At 36.0% G+C, this 17297-nt stretch overlaps 1 pseudogene; it reads left to right on the top strand.

The window, feature by feature from the left end:
- The first annotated feature begins 3393 nt into the window (after positions 1-3393).
- Positions 3394-17086, top strand: LOC138339005 (uncharacterized; annotated as a pseudogene).
- The last annotated feature ends 211 nt before the right edge of the window (positions 17087-17297 follow it).

A 17297-nucleotide genomic window follows, 5' to 3' on the forward strand; every position in this document is an offset into this window, starting at 1 on the left:
GCTCCTACTAAGAACCTAGCTACGACAATGAAACTCAATATTGCTGAACCCTACATTTGATAAGAATGTAGGCAAGAGTATGTGTTAGTACAAATTGTACTAAATATGATAGCGAGCATAATGACATAAGAACGAAACATAAGGGTTAGTCAACATAATCCATATACCATAGTCAAAAGAGATACTTCAAGAAACATAAACTATAAGCACAAGAGACAATCACATAGTCATAAGCATAATATCTTACATATAGATCATCATAACATAGAATGAACATACCATGAGTACCCTTAAAGCATACTTGTGCAATGCATGATTAATATCTCATACTCCCACTCACACTAAGTAAGTTTCTAAAGTAACCATAGTCCATAATTCATATTCTTGTTTTGGAAATCAACCTTAACCGACATAGACAATGTGAGCTTCACATGAAATTCGGTGTCTACCCCACACCGAAAATGTGTTGTTCTACTTGCCTAAGGTAGAACCATACTCTTAACTTAGGTGAATCCAATAGCGAAGTAACATATGAGGGCACATAGTTTATTAGAAATCGAACCTCAACTAACGGAAGAGCTTTCATCCCATGAGATTACTACTAGAAAACCCCACCTCTATTAACGAGGGAGCTTCTATGGAGACACACAATCTCTACTAATGGAAAAGCTTCCATATCATATCAATATCTATTAGGTGCTAAGCATAATTCCAATTGAGTTCATTATTAAGTCTTGACTTAAGTTTAAATTTATGGATGCATTCCTTGACACTCAACCCAACATACATAAATTCAATAGATGAGACTGGTCTTCCAACCTTAGAATCACTACATGTGAAAAACCTTTCACATTATATCATATTCATGCACAAGTGTTTATATGAGAATAACCATTCAACAACACAACTAGATCATGAGCATATTCACTTTCCTCTTAAAGTGTTTGTAAAACATGTACTAATATTCATAAAATATGCATAATGTCATATCTTTCCCTTTTAAGGTCAAAACTCTTATCAAAATCAATACATGTAGAATGACTACATTAGACATGTATGTATTCATAATTCAAGTATAGTACAATTACTACAAGCATAATCTTACACTTCACCTCCTTGACGTTCAAAGCTTACTTTCAATTATCACTCCTGGGTTCACACACTACATGGAAATTATCCTAACTCATGTGATTCCATCACTTCATACATTCATACATTCACGAGGTAGATAAAGTCCTTCCATAACAATGTTATCTACTAGTCTACCATCATCAAGTCAACTTCCTCTTATGGCCTTAACATACATAATTCATCATATTAGCATTTACCTTCAAACCTAGAAGTCGACATTTATAACTATGAGTCTTTAGTCTTAATAGCGCTACTCCATAAAATCACCTTATGAACCTAGATTACAAGGCATTCTAATCACAAAATCTTCATTATCAAGTGATTCTAGTTTTAAATCATCATAAAGGTTAAACTTAAAGCTTTCCTAGTCATGATCCATCATATATACCATAATCTCATTCAATTCATGTCTATATTCCTTTGTTCTTGACAACTACTATACAACTCATAAATTATAGAAGATCTTCTATGAATCCTCAATTTCACCTTTCATGGCATAAACCCACAATACTATAGTTTCATCAATTAGACTAGGATTGACCATGGAAAACACATAATATCATTATATAACATAATCCAATATTAAATTAAGCACTATCCAGTCAATTGGCTTCTAACTCAACTTAATCAACAAATTTAGAAGGAACCCTAACTTGATTTGGGGATTTCATATTTACAATTAGGGGAAATCTAGGGGTCTTCATGGATGGAAGAATCCATGGATGGATAAACCATCATACCTTAATTACAAAGCCTTACAAAACTTGCAACAATGGAGTCTTTTTCTAGCTTGACCCTCTTCTTCTTCATTGAGTTTTCTTGAGAGAAATATTTGAGAGGAGAGATTTTGAGGATTTGATTTGGGTCTTGGAATAATTGACTTAATTGAGTGATTTTGGGATTAAAATGACTTATATAGATGTTTTAGGCTTGGGAAAAATGACATAACTTTGATTTAAAATAATTGGAAGAAGTCCCTTGACTAAACTGCCAAAATGGCATGAAGGACAACTTTACGGATCATGATCATCACCACGGCCTGTTAAACGGGTCGTGATGAATTTTCAGCCTGACAATGCTTCACTATTTTGGGCATAACTTTTTGCTCCAATATGCGAATTGGGCAAATTCTGTGGTGTTGTAAAGAGGACCTAGAGAACTTTAATTGGATAGGTAATGACTCACTTAATTCTTTTTTATCTAAGAGATATCATCATTTGAAGTTAACCCCAAACTATAAATTTTAGTGAAAAGCCCTTCACATGAGTCTCCATGAGCCTTAGTTCCTCCATGATACAGTAGCTAGGCAACTTCCCCTTTGACGCCCAAAAATCTAAGGCACCACCGCAAACTTTTTCATGAGTCGTGGTCATCACCACGAGCCATGAAGTGACTCATTTGGAGGGAGCTGTGTTGAGCGACCTTTGTTTAGCCACGACCTAGTCCACATGAGTCGTGGTCCTCATCATGAGCCGTGGTGGTGGTCGTAAGAGTGGACTATCCTGGTCCTCTTCCTTGTCTCTTGCCCTCACACTTAGCCTAGTTTAGTTTACTAGTTTCCGGGGTGTTACAACTACAACAATAGCTTACAATATACAACCCGCAAGACACAACAATCATAGTCCAACAGTTACATGCAACTTTTTTTTTTGTATTGAGTGGTTTAATTTCCTACTGTGACTTTCTTTTTTCTATTTAAAGTTTTACTCTACATATATTTTTTTTAATTTGCTATATAATCAAATTTTGAATTTTAAAGTTAAGTCGAAGTTACAGTTTTATTATACTCTCGGTCTAGGGCACATTATTGTAATAATTTAAGATTAAGGTATAAAATATTTCATTATAAGCATATTCAGTACAAGTATTTTCCAGAGCAAGATATAAAGTATTTTTTATGTTAAGATGTAAAATATTTCATTTAAGTATTTTTATGGACAAGGTATAAAGTATTTTCTATTTACACCTTTGATTAATACCTTGTGCTGAATATAAATATGAAATAATGTATACTTAAACTAAAATATCTAAATAATAATATAATTTATATTTTCTATTTACACCGTCGATTAATACATTTTGCTGAAAATAAATTTGAAATAATTTACACTTAATTAAAATATTTAAATCATAAAATAATTTATATCAAGTATTTCCTATATAGGGATTAGGTGGTATGGTAATTAGTAGATATTTGCCTTTTTTAAGGGATTGATAAAATAATTCATCCTTTTAATTTTATTCATCCTGATTTCTGAATAACCTAGGAGAAGATCTGGAAATTGCTTCAGAAATGGCTCCTAAGCCCAAAGAGAAAGCAAAGGCATCAGTAGCCCCTGCTATATCAATTGAAGATCTCTTCACCTCTCTTAATCGCCACATCCAACGATCCGAGTATGAGCAAGCCATCAAAGTTTCCAATCAGAGTAAGTTCCTTTTTAGCTATAATTTCATCCATCTGTAATATTCCAGTGTATAGCATTTGATGATTTTTATTTGAAGTTCATGGTGCTTCACCTGGAGATGAGGATGCGATACAGTGTAAAGTGGTGGCGTTAGTGAAAGCAGATTCTATAGAAGAAACTTTGGTTGCTATTAAAGACTCTAGCAAAAAGGCTTCTCTTGATCTTAGCTTCTTTAAGGTAATACCTATTGCACTAATTTTAAGGTGATTAGAAAATAGGAATTATGCACACATACATATATATCTAGAGATTTTAGTTTTGCTTTTACATTGAAATTGAATAATGGTGCTAAGGTGAGTTTGGTATGACACAATATTGTCCACTGAAGAATTTACTTTTCACGTTTGATATATGAGGAAACATTTTGTATTATGAGGGTGGACAACTGACTTCTCTATCCATGTCACTTTCCCCAACCAACACTTCTACAATATTACGCCTCTGGTCCAATTTATGTGATTTTTTATTTCACGCGGAGTTTAAGAAAGGAATGTTTTTGAAACTTATGCTTTAAAACAACCCATAGGTATTTATGGCTATAAATGGTCTAAATAAGGATAAAGTTAGAAGTTCAAAGTTAATATTCTAAGTATAAAAAAGTGTCATTCTTCTAGGTACATACTAAAAAGTAAAATATAATTTGAGATGGAGGGATTATATGTATTTAGTACTCAAAATCACCTAAGCACTAATCTATTCTTTTGGTGAAGTGAATAAATTGTATTAAAGACTGAAGAGGCATCAAGAGGATGCAAAGTTGCAAAGCATCTAACTGGTAGGTTCAGGGAATAACTAATAAAGCTAAAAACTAAGCAAAAACCTGTAAAAAAAAGTCTAAATATAACCCCAAGACTAGTGCTAAGTCAGGATTCAGGGTAAAGGAGCTAATAAAATCCAAAAAATTGTTAACACTGTTTACAGTGGAGTTAAAATGCCTACTCAACATACTAACTAATTATCTAGCATTTAGAGTACTTATAGGAGTTGAAATTACATCAAAGCATTTGCTATTCCTTTCCTTAGAAATACATGAAAAAATTGTTGCTGAGATCATTCTCTAGATCCTTCTGATAGTTTCATCAACTCTCCAGAGTATCCAACATTCATAGTTATCTTTGATGCAATAGGGCATGACCCATTAGAGGCCAAGGACAGAGAAAATAGAGGCCAAATGTTAGCTGTTACCGAGCAATGCAGAAAGAGGTTGTTGACAGATTCATTATTCCGCTTGCAAAAGAAGCACCTGTTGTCAAGGATGATAACTTCTCTTTCTGAGATTGTCTTGTGTCGGGCATTTCCTATGGACTGCTGTCCATGTGAAGCAACTAATTTTGAAAGGTTGTTTAGTCCTCCAAAGAAGGGGGAACCTTGGATTAACTGGTAAAGTTGCTGCCATGTGACCAGGTGGTCACGGGTTCAAGCCTTGTAAACAGCCTTTGGCAGAAACTCAAGGTAAGGATGCGTACAATAGGCCCTTGAGGTGGGGCCCTTCCCTAGACCCTGCACACAGAGGGAGTTTAGTTCACCGGGTTGCTCTTTTTTTGGTCTAATCCTTCAAATACGTTTCCAAGGCCAAACTTCAAGAATTCCATTTCTGAGAGCATCCTTGTTTGTAACATTCTTTCATAGTGTCAACTCCCTTCTTAGAGTTTCCCAATAGGATTCTATGTTTGGAGGTAGTATCCAGATGTGTTCTTCCAAAGCCCCAAGGAGGATGAGTAAATCATTGATTTCTCAATCCTGTAGGATTCTTCTCGGAAGTGCACTCTTGTTGCATCTTTGTTGATAGCTGTCTGAAGAAGTCTTAGAAGGGAGACCTTCATTGTAGTATACCCAAATCATAAATCATGCCAAAATTTGACGTTGAGTCCATTGCCAGCTTTGAAGGGAACTTTCTGAGAAAATTCATCTTCTAGGCTATAATGTGTTTCCCGACCTAAACACCATGTGGTTTCACTGCCTCTCTTGGGATACCAGTGGTTTTGAGCATCGTATTAGGCAACAATAATGTCATTCCAGTAACATGCCTTAGGTTGACTAAACCTCTGTCGCCATTTCATTAGTAATATGAAGCTTCAAATCTTTGAGCCCCAAGCCTTCCTAAGGCTTAGGAAGAGTCACAATTTGCCATTAACCAAAGGACATTTGTTATTAACTATTTCTTTCACATAGAAATCTTCTTTTGAGGCTGTCTGTGTTTTATGGCTGAACTTGGCTTATGAAATAGAGACATAATCTAAATGGGGATGCTATCAAGGACACTGTTTATTATGGTGAGTCTACCACCTAGAGGCAGGCACTTACTCTCCATGTTGCGTGCCTTTTTTCCATTCTTTTTGTAACTCCATTCCATATCTCAACTGATTTGAATTTAGCACCTAATGGTAAATCCAACGTAGGTAGTGAGTAGAGAGCCCATATTGTAGCTGGGTATGTCCACTGACATTTCTAAGATAATTTATTGGATAACTATTTTTTTCGAGCATATTAGTATGTAGAACAGAGATAGACTCAAAAGACCATTCGATTGATGTTGAGATTGTGGACTATCTGCTCCACCAAAAAATCAAAATATCAATTACATAGAGCAAACGAGAAACAATGATAGTGGTGGAGGGATTCCTAGTAACTTGGAACCCTTGAATCCATTGGAGCTTTTTCACCTTCGCCAACATTTGAGTGAGCCCCCCTTCCATTGCTAGAACAAACAAAAAGGGGGAGAGAGTGTAACGACCCGTTTAGTCGTTTTGAGCAACAGACTTCAATTCTGGAAAAACTGGCAGAAGCGACGGACCCCACGACTGAACGTCATGGGCACGACGGACCGTCGCAGGGTCTCGTTTCAAAACACTTAGAAAATCTGAAATTGGGTACTGAAAATCGACTCTTTGAAATTTGTGACGGAATGGCAGGACGGACCGTCACAGACCCTTGGTGGAAATTTGGGTCTCTGAACTATGCGACGGACAGCAGGACGGACCATCGCAGGCGCGACGGACCGTCACAGTTTGCATAATTCCAGTTGGAGTCAGATTTCTGGTTAAGTTTTAAGGGACGTTTTTGACTATTCTTGCCTTAATTATGGATTTCGTGGGTTTATATTAATAACTCAAATTCTTGAGGGATAAAAGAGGTAACTTTGGGTTAATTAGTGGGGTATTATTGCCATCTTTTACACTTAATTATATGTTAATTAGGGTAAAAGAAAGAGGGTTTGAATAAGAAAATAGGAAGAACAAGAGAGGGAGAGAGAATCGAACGAGAAGGGAGAAATAAAGCTTTGGGAAAATTCTTGCTTGATTCAACTCTTCAGTGGAGGTAGGTTATGGTTTTCATGCTATTCGTAGTAAACTCTTAATAGTGAATGATATGTGTTAGTAGTATTGTAAACCCTTCTATATGCTTAATTGTATGCTTGCATGAATGATGTGATTATGTAACTATGAATAAATAAGCATGATGAAGCTATTGAATCCCAAATCTTGAAAAGAAACCCTAATCTACTTTGTTAATGATGATGCCTTGGCATAAAAGAAGGCTTGATGAACGAAAGTAGTGAGATTAGGGGATCGGGTGCCACGTTCCGGTACCAGGATAGAATATATGGATCGGGTGTCACGTTCCGACACCAGGATAGAATATATGGATCGGGTGCCACGTTCCGGTACCAGGATAGAATATATGGATCGGGTGTCACGTTCCGACACCAGGATAGAATATATGGATCGGGTGCCACGTTCCGGTACCAAGATAGAATATATGGATCGTGTATCACGTTCCGACACCAGGATAGAATGAGGATCGGAGTGTCACGTACCGACGCGAGGGGAATAAAGATAATGAATCTTGAAAAATGTTAATATATTCAATCTAATGAACTGAATTCCCAAATTAGTATGATGAGGAGGCGTGAGTCCTCATTGATGTGCTTGGTGTTGTAACCAAGGGTTATGGTAACTATAAATGCTGCATGTTAAGGATATTAGTTGATTTTATGATATTGCTTAATATATACTGTTTTCTATTTTGAGTTGACCGATGATATCTACTCAGTACCCGTGGTTTGTACTGACCCCTACTTTTATGTTTTTCTTCTTGCTATTTGTGGAGTGCAGCAAACGTGCCGTCATCTTCGACTCAACAGTAACTCAAGCCAGTCTTACTACACCGGATCTTCAGGGTGAGCTAACGCTTCTAGCTTGGACTGGATCTGCTCCTTCAAGTCTTGATGCCTTGAACTTCCGGCATGGACTAGCTTCTTATGTATTTTTAGCTTTTAGAATACTCTTAGTTTAGCCATTTGATTGTAGATGTTCTTGTGATGATGACTTCTAGATTCTGGGGATAATGATAAGTTTTTGAGTTATAGAAATTGATTATTTATGAGTTTAAGTCTTCCGCATTATTTTCTGTTTATATTATATTGAAATGTTAAGGTTTAGATTGGTTGGTTCGCTTACATAGGAGGGTAAGTGTGGGTGCCAGTCGCAACCCGGTTTGGGTCGTGACAGAGAGGATCTCCCCGCCTGCAACCCTTTTGAGGAGAAAAAACCGCTACACATACTATTAACCAAAACTGAAAATTTTACAGTTGCAAGACAAAAATATATTTACCTTATACATCTATTCTTTTAATGACAACCTTATAATATTTCCAAATGCCATCTTTGGTGTATCAATTAAATAAGCCCAATATAATTGGTCAAAGGCCTTTTCTATGTCTAACTTGCTTACAAGGCCCTTATCTCCAGTTTTGAGCTTCAAAACAAGAACCTCATTGGCAATAATGGAGGCATCAGTGATTTGCCTATTTTTCATGAAAGCGCTTTGCTGTCCAGAAATCAATTTTGTCATTATTTTTGTCAATCTTTCAGCTAGAACTTTAGTCACTAGCTTGTACACGCTGCCTGTTAAGTTGATGAGTTTAAAATCTCTCAACTCCACAAATCTCTTCTTCTTTGGGATGAGAGCAGTGAAAGAAGCATTTTCGGACCTTACCATCTGACAGTTTGTGGACAAAGTTGCAACCACGCATCATGTCATCCTTGATGAAACTCCAGGATTTCTGAAAGAAAACCATGGTTAGGATGAAACTCCACGATTTCTGAAAGAAAACCATGGTGAACCCATCACGGCCTGTGGTGGGGCTCTGTCTGGGGCACAAGTAGGGGTGTTCATGACAAAAACATATCTCATGTAATCCACAAAGTGGGGTTGGGAGAGTGTAAAGAGAATATGGCATACGTTATCACTATCTTAGAGGTAGAGAGGCTGTTTCTGATAGACTAAACTAATTAACCAAATCGATTAAATAAACTGATTTTTATTTGGATATGACTTTAAAAACCAATAATATTTTGTTTAGTTATGGTTTTGTTAAAAAAATCAAAGAAATACCCGACTTCAACCAACAAATGTATACATATTTTTATAATTATGGATACATAATATGATTTTTATGAACAATTCTATCTTATAAATGTTTTATCTATACATAATATTATTATGAACAATTATATCTTATATATGTTTTCATCAAAATTTACTCATAAATTTACTGATATTTAAGTAAAAGAATAACAAAAGACTTGATAATCCTCAAAGTTGGCTTAATCATCCCAGCCCCCAAGTCATTTTGATTTTCCTCTGTTTCGTTTGTTCTCTGTCTCAAACTTAGAGTTGTGGTAATCTTGCGTAGTGCAAGTTGTTGTTATTTGTTTCATAAGTTTTTATTTGTTATCTTACTTGATTTATACTCCCTCCGTTTCACAAATAATGACCTAGTTTGACTTGGCACATAGATTAAGAAAATAAAGAAAACTTTTGAATCTTGTGGTCCTAAACTAAAGTTATGTCAAATGTACAAATTGCTCTTTGATCCTGTGGCCTTAAACATGCCACATGGAAAGGTGAAATTGAAATGTTACCAAAAAAAAGAAAGAGTTTTAATTCTTTTTGAAGCATACTTAAAAGGAAAGGATGTCATTCTTTTTTAAACGGAGGAGTATTATTTTATCCTACAGGATTTAGCAAAGTGAGGATATGAATTATATTATGTTGGTAAATGTAATTGCATACTTTGTTCTTGTTTAATCATTGTGAGAAATATTTCAGAAAATATTATTGAATTGCGTATCTAAATTGTTACATGAATACCCTATTGAACACACTACATTGAAAACCTTTTCCAACTAGAATTCCTATTCTAATTCCTATTCTAAGTAAGAAAAACATATTCCTATTCTAACACCCCCCTCAAGCTGGTGCATATAAATCATATGCACCTAGCTTGTTAAAAATGTAATTAATACGAGGACATGTGAGAGACTTGGTGAACATATCTGCAAGCTGATCATTCGACTTCAAAAATTTTGTAACAATATCTCTTAAGAGTATCTTTTCTCTGACAAAGTGACAGTCAATCTCAATGTGCTTAGTACTTTCATGAAACACTGGATTTGATGTGACATGAAGAGCCGCTTGATTATCACACACAAGTTCCATCTGATCAATTTTGCCAAATTTTAGTTCTCCCAATAACTGTTTGAGACAAACTAACTCACAAGTTGCTGTCGCCATTGCTCGATATTCTGATTCTGCACTAGATCGAGCAACCACATTTTGTTTCTTACTCTTGCACGACACCAAATTACCTCCTACTAAAACACAATATCCGGATGTCGAACGTTTGTCAAAGGGTGATCCCTGCCCAATCAGCATCTGTATATCCAATGATATGCTCATGACCTTGATCCTCAAACAGTAGTCCTTTGCCGGGGGCTGACTTTATATATCGAAGAATTCGAACAACTGCTTCCTAATTAATATCACATGGGGAAGTCATAAACTGACTCACAACACTCATGGAAAAAGAGATGTCTAGTCTACTCACTGTGAGATAATTCAACTTTCCAACAAGTCTATACCTTTTAGGATTACTAAGTGGCTCCCCCTGTCCCGGAAGAAGGTTAACATTCGGATCCATCGGAGTGTCAATAGGTCTACATCCCATCATTCCTGTCTCCTCAAGAATGTCTAAGGCATACTTGGGTTGAGAGATAACAATGCCTGATCTAGACTGAGCAACCTCAATACCTATAAAATACTTCAATCTGCCAAGGTCTTTAGTCCGAAAGTGCTTAAAAAGATGTTGCTTTAAATCGGTGATACCATGTTGATCATTACCGGTGATAACAATATCATTAACATAAACAACCAAATAGATACATCGACCTGGTGCAGAATGTCAATAAAACACAGAGTGATTAGCTCCGCTACGAGTCATGCCAAACTCCTAAATTAATGTGCTAAACTTCCCAAACCAAGCTCGAAGAGATTGTTTCAGACCATAGAGTGACCTATGGAATCGACATACAAGGCTACTAGACTCCCCCTGAGCAACAAAACCAGGTGGTGCTCCATATAGACTTATTCCTCAAGATCACCATGCAGAAAAGCATTCTTTATATCCAACTGATAAAGAGGCCAATGACGAATGGCAACCATATATTTTTAGAACCAAAAACATCACATCCAAAAGACATTATGCTAAATTTGTCTCGGGAACAACAAAATTTTTTTGATTATTGAGATCTGATAGTCAAAAAATTCAAATCTCGAAAAAAATTGCCGGAAACAGCCTTAAAATAACCAAAACCCTAATTTCGGCGATTGAATCTGGTCGGAATAAAAAAAATTACACAGTTAGCCTCAGAATGAATAGGTGACTCAGATAGAAAAGAAATTGTCGAAAAAACTGACAAAAAAAAGTCACACGCGCCAGCGCGTTGGTCTGACAGTTCGCGGGCAAAAATCCTACCGACGGCACGTGTAGCACTGGTTTCTGGTGGGGATGATTGGGCTTTGCTCGCCGGGAAATTCCGCAGCTAGTGGTGGTGTCTATTTTATGAAAGCAGTGACGAAAAATAATAATTATTCGGACAACAACTAGGTTACAAAAAAATATTTAACTTCTTTTTTTTCGCCATTACTATGATACCATGTGAGAAATATTGGATAAAATATTATTAAATTGCATATCTAAATTGTTACATGAAGACCCTATTTATATACACTACATTGGAAACCTTTTCCAACTAGAATTCCTATTCTTATTCCTATTCTAAGTAAGAAATACTTATTCCTATTCTAATAACCATATAAGATCAAACCCCTCCAAGGTTTGCAGGGTCATAACAAGTAGCTTGTGGGTTGTTTTCTAACAAATTGTATTTTCGTGTATGATTCATAGTAATGTCCTTCAGGTTCCTTATCTTTTGTGTGAACATAAAATCTGGGGTACCCATAACTGTATAAGAGTTCCACCAATCTTTCAGCATATCTATTAAACCATCAGATTGTAACCACATGTTCTCGAATTTAAAATATGAGGGTGATGCTACCCGATCCCCACTTTCAAAAATTATTGGCTTATGATTTGAGAACACCACGGGCATGGTATGCTGCTTAGAGGCTTTAAACATTTCCTCCATTCAGGGGATATTGGAACTCTGTCAATTCTTGAGGCCTGGGTAAGCTCCTCAACTCTTGAATAGGTCTACTGTGCTCTTTGTAGTAGAGGGTAAAATGTCAATCAACTCCAAGTCTAGGATGATGTTTGAGAAGCCCTCATGGCATGTCATTACCAATCTTTGAGAAAAAGGAAGAGGATAAAGAGAAGAAGGTACTTTGTATGTTTTAAAGCTAGTTAGGATATTCTTATCAAAGTTCGATTTCCCAGGATGTTAGGTGCAACGAGTTTTTCATCTGATAGTCTCATATTGTATACCTGAATGATATGATTACGATTGAAACATCCTTATAGCTTCCTAGTTCCTCCCATGGGCAATTCCAACTATGAAGTAGGAAGTATATAGGGGTGACAAAATGGGTAAATAATATGACTATCCATTCATATTACCCATTTTAAATGAATTAGGTATCCAACTCATTTAAAAATTGGTAAAAAATGAGTAATACCCATATTACCCATTTAAAAATGGGTAGTTAAATAGATAAAATGGGTAAAAGCAAAAAAAAAAGTGATAAAGGGTTGGGTAGTAAGAATTCTTTTTGAAAAAATATATAAAAAAAATGAAACTTTCTTTTACATTTTATTTGGGATAGGGGGTGTGGGGTGCTGGTAGGGGGTAAGTGGTGGGGAAGCTGGTAGGGGGTAAGGGGGTGTGGGGTGATAATTTTTTTCCCAAAAAAAATTAAAAATATTAATGAAAAATTAAAAAAATTGTTAATTGTTTTTTGGGATGGGTGTTATGGGAGGGTGTGTATGTGTGTGGATGGTAGGGCGTTGGGTGGTAATTTATTTTTTTTGAAAAAAAATGAAAAAATTTAGATTTTTTGTTAATTGATTTTGGGATGGGGTGTTGGGGCTGGGGACTAGTGGGGATGGAGTGAAGTGATAATCATTTTTTAATAGGTTTTTAACAAGATCTCTAATATAATATGGGTAAATATGGTTACCCATATTATCCATTGGGTAACCGTTTTTAGCCATTTAAAATATGAGTCGAGTCAGATAATTTATCCATTTTATTTAACTCATGTTTTGATCGACGTATATTATATTCGACTCGACTCGCTCGTTTGTCACTCCTAGAAGTTTAATAGGAAATATATGAGAAGTCATCAGTCCCCGATCTTTTCTACAGGGGAAAGTTAACCATTTCATAAGTTTCTTTTCAGTGCCAAGCTAGCTTTGGGTTGTTCCAGCACCATCTTTATGCAGATTATTTACCTATTTTTTTCCTTATGCTTATTGATTATCTCCTCTACTTGAGAGTTAGTACCTCAGATGGTCACTCAACTATGCACTTTTCTCCCAGAAAGTCACTCAACTTTCAATTTTCACTCAAAAGTCACGCAACTTTGAATTTTAATTAAAAGTCACTCAACTATTCACTCTTTCCTCAAAAATTCACTCAATCTATGAAATTGTTTTTTTAATTAAAATTTATTGATATTAATTATTTATATAACAAACCAAATTTTTTTAAAAGTAAAAATACCATTTAAACCATTTAGTGATCCACCCACCTAATCTGACCCATTAAAAAATATTATATGACCCATTTTATTTTGTCTTTAATTCTAATTCAAGGATTAAAGAGAGGGATTAATTTAGGATTAAAGACAAAATAAAATGGGTAATATCATATTTTTTAATGGGTCGGGTTAGGTGGATGAATTACTAAATGGTTTAATATATTTTTTAAAATTATGGTTTGTTATATAAATAATTAATAACAATAATTTTTAATTAAAAAAATAATTTAATAGATTGAGTGACATTTTGAGGAAAGTGTAGATAGTTGAGTGACTTTTGAGTTAAATTCTAAGTTGATTGACTTTCTAAGAAAGAAAGCAATAGTTGAGTAATTTTGACTGAAAATTGAAAGTTGGAGTAACTTTCTGAGAGATTGCATAGTTAGGTATTAACTCCTCTACTTGATGAAGAGAAAAATAAGTTCCTTTCTCTTAAATTCTGGTTTTTGGTCCTCTCATTAACATTTCCCCTTTTTCATTGTCATGCTTTCTTTGAAAAGGGATATTGCTTTTATCGGCAAAATAAATTGGAGGGGGCTTTAGATTCCTTGAAGGGGCAAGAAGGAAGTACTGAGTCAATGTTGTTGGAATCTCAGATTTTGTATCGTTTAGGAAAGATGGGTGCATCTGTCAATATTTATCAAAAGCTCCCAAAGTCTACTATAGATTCCTTGGAGATAAATCTTGTTGCTGGTCTGGTTTCTGCTGGAAGGTCTTCTGAAGTTCAAGGAACCTTGGATTTACTGAGAGTTAAGCAACTAGCAGTTTTGAATTGGCTTACAATACTGCCTGCTCTTTAATTGAAAGGAAGAAATACAAAGATGCAAACTGCTATTGTCAGCTCGAAGGCAAGTTTTACTCTAATAAGATCTTCATAACATCATGAATAAATTAGATTCAGTTAGTCCTGACTTGCTTTATTTGTCTGACTTTTATCCATTTGATGCACAAACTATGACTTGTAATAAAGCATCAGATATTTCCTCGCTTGGAAGTTATTTTGGAGGGGTTAAGTTGGCATCAAGATGTATTTGCTTTAGCAATTGATTTATTTTTGTCTGTATGAACTTAAGGAGAATCCTAGGCATCTTTTATTTTCTAATTTGGGTTTAACTTTTTGTTGGTTTGTTAACCCTTTAGTAATGGTAGACTAACAATATAGAACTAGTCTAATTGAAAAGATGTGCCATTACAGTCAAAAGTTGGTGTATGTTGGGGGTTAAAATCTCTGCAAAGCTGCTATGTCTTCTTATTTGTTGTATAAAAAATGGAGTTTACGGTTTTTTATACAAGAAAGAGAGTTTTTTTTAGCCATTCCAATTTTCAGGATCATGCAAATAGTGCTTTTGTGTCTTTGATTAGTTATGATTGTTACTTGCCTTTTTCTTTTAAGTCTTAATGTCTTCTCGTTGATTTGGTTTGGGAGGTGGAGGGGGGGGGTGGGTTTAAATAAGGGGCATGGTTATATGAGGCTGTAAATTATAAGTTCCATTTTGTAGGATGATTTTCTCTTTATATCTTGTAGACAATTGAATGCAGTTTGTTATTTGATGCCAAAGATCATAGGGTAAACTGGAACACCTATTTATGAGATGTCACAAGGGACAAACTGCATTCTGGTGTATGGTGTATTCATTTGGATCAACCGTATAATGATATTTTCTCTCCTTTGTCTTTTTAAACTTTATGCACTTCTAGATGTGTCAAATCAAATGTGGTAAAATCTTCCACTTCTTTGCGATTCTCTGTGAAACTTCAAGTTTTTGCATGAATGAAATGAAAATCTAAAAGAACAATGAATATCTTATTGTGGACAATGGAATTACAGAATTGGTCAGGAAACACTAATGGAACAAAATTTAGCTGATGATGATGTTGAAATAGAATTGGCACCTATAGCTGTTCAAATTGCATATGTACAACAGGTAAATTATCTTATGACACAAGTTTGAGTAGTCTTCTTTTGCTTTGGTAAGTTGCAATGATGCAAGTTGTTTTTTTCTCTCTAGATTCTAGGGAACACCCCAGAGGCTGTTGCATGTTATACTGATTTTGTCAAAAGAAATTTGGCGACGAGTCTTCACTTGCGGTGGCAGTAAATAATCTCATTGCTTTAAAGGGTCCTAAAGATGTCTCTGATGGCCTAAGGAAACTTGATAAGCTAATAGAGAAAAGTGATGGACCAGAGAAGTTCCAGCTTGCTCGTGGACTGGACTTGAAGCTCTCACAGAAGCAAAGGGAAGCAATATATACCAATAGGGTGATGCTGCTTGTTCATTCTAATAAGATGGATCAGGTAAATTATCTGTAAGATTAACATGTGTTATCCTTTGAAAAATTGATGCATTAGAAACAAGGGACCCATTATTAGACATCCAACTGCTACTGTTTATTCCCCGAGTCTTTTTGCAATGTTTATTTTTATCATTGGATTGTTACAGGAAAGAGAACTTGTTGGCGCTCTACTTGGGATGTTCCCTGGTAGCTTGATGCCTTTACTTCAAGCTGCTGTCCATGTTAGAGAGAACAAGGCTGCTAAAGCTGAAGAAATACTTGGACAGTATGCAAATAAGTTTCCTGACAGATCCAAGGTTATCCTGCTTGCAAGGGCTCAGGTTGCTGCAGCTGTTGGCCATCCGCAGATTGCAGCTGATTCCTTGGCAAAAATACCTGACATTCAACACGAGCTTGCAACTGTTGCCACTATTGTCTCTCTCAAGGAAAGGGCTGGAGATACTGATGGTGCCGATGCTGTGTTTGATTCTGCAATCAAGTGGTGGTCAAATGCCATGACTGAAGACAATAAGCTCAATACTATCATGCAGGAGGCTGCTGGTTTCAAGCTCAGGTATGGATTGAAAGAGGAGGCAGCACGCCTTTATGAGCAGCTAGTGAAAAGCCATGGAAGTATTGAGGCTTTAGTTGGATTAATCCAGACTGCAGCCCACGCTGACATTGAGAAAGCAGAAACTTATGAGAAGCAGTTAAAACAACTACCTTGTCTGAAAGCAATAGATGTAGACAGTTTGGAGAAAACATCTGGTGCCAAGCAAGCCGAGAAAGGTCCAAATGCTGGTGCCACTGAAACATACGAAGCGAAGAGTAAGGATAAAGCCAAGAAAAAGAGGAAGAGAAAGCAAAAATATCCAAAGGGCTTTGACCCAGCTAATCCAGGACCTCCACCTGATCCAGAGAGGTGGATTTCCAAGAGGGATAGTCTAGTTACAGACCAAAGATAAAGGATAAGAGAGCAGCTCAAATTAGAGGTTCTCAAGGTGCAGTGGCTAAAGAGGCAGCGAGCAGTAGTGATACGAAGTCAAACCAGCCAGCTAATCCAAAAGGAGCCTCTGCAGTGCAATCAAAGGCTTCATCCAAATCTTCTAGGAAGAGATCGAGGAAGTAATCCTACAGTAGATAACCGATGTTTCTTTGTTATTGTTTCCCTTGATTCGTTTAGCATTCTGCTGTACAACATGAGTTAGTCCCGGAGATGTCCATTTTGTTGACTTTTTCATACACAAGGTTGTAGGGCAGACATCTGAAGTTAAATTTAATCTCTTTTGGAAAGGCTTCATTTACCGAGTTCTCTCAGGTCTAATATATTAGGATTTTGGCTCTATTTTTAATTTCTTTTCTGCC

This window comes from Solanum lycopersicum, chromosome 10 (assembly GCF_036512215.1).
Source record: "Solanum lycopersicum chromosome 10, SLM_r2.1".
NCBI lineage: Eukaryota > Viridiplantae > Streptophyta > Magnoliopsida > Solanales > Solanaceae > Solanum > Solanum lycopersicum.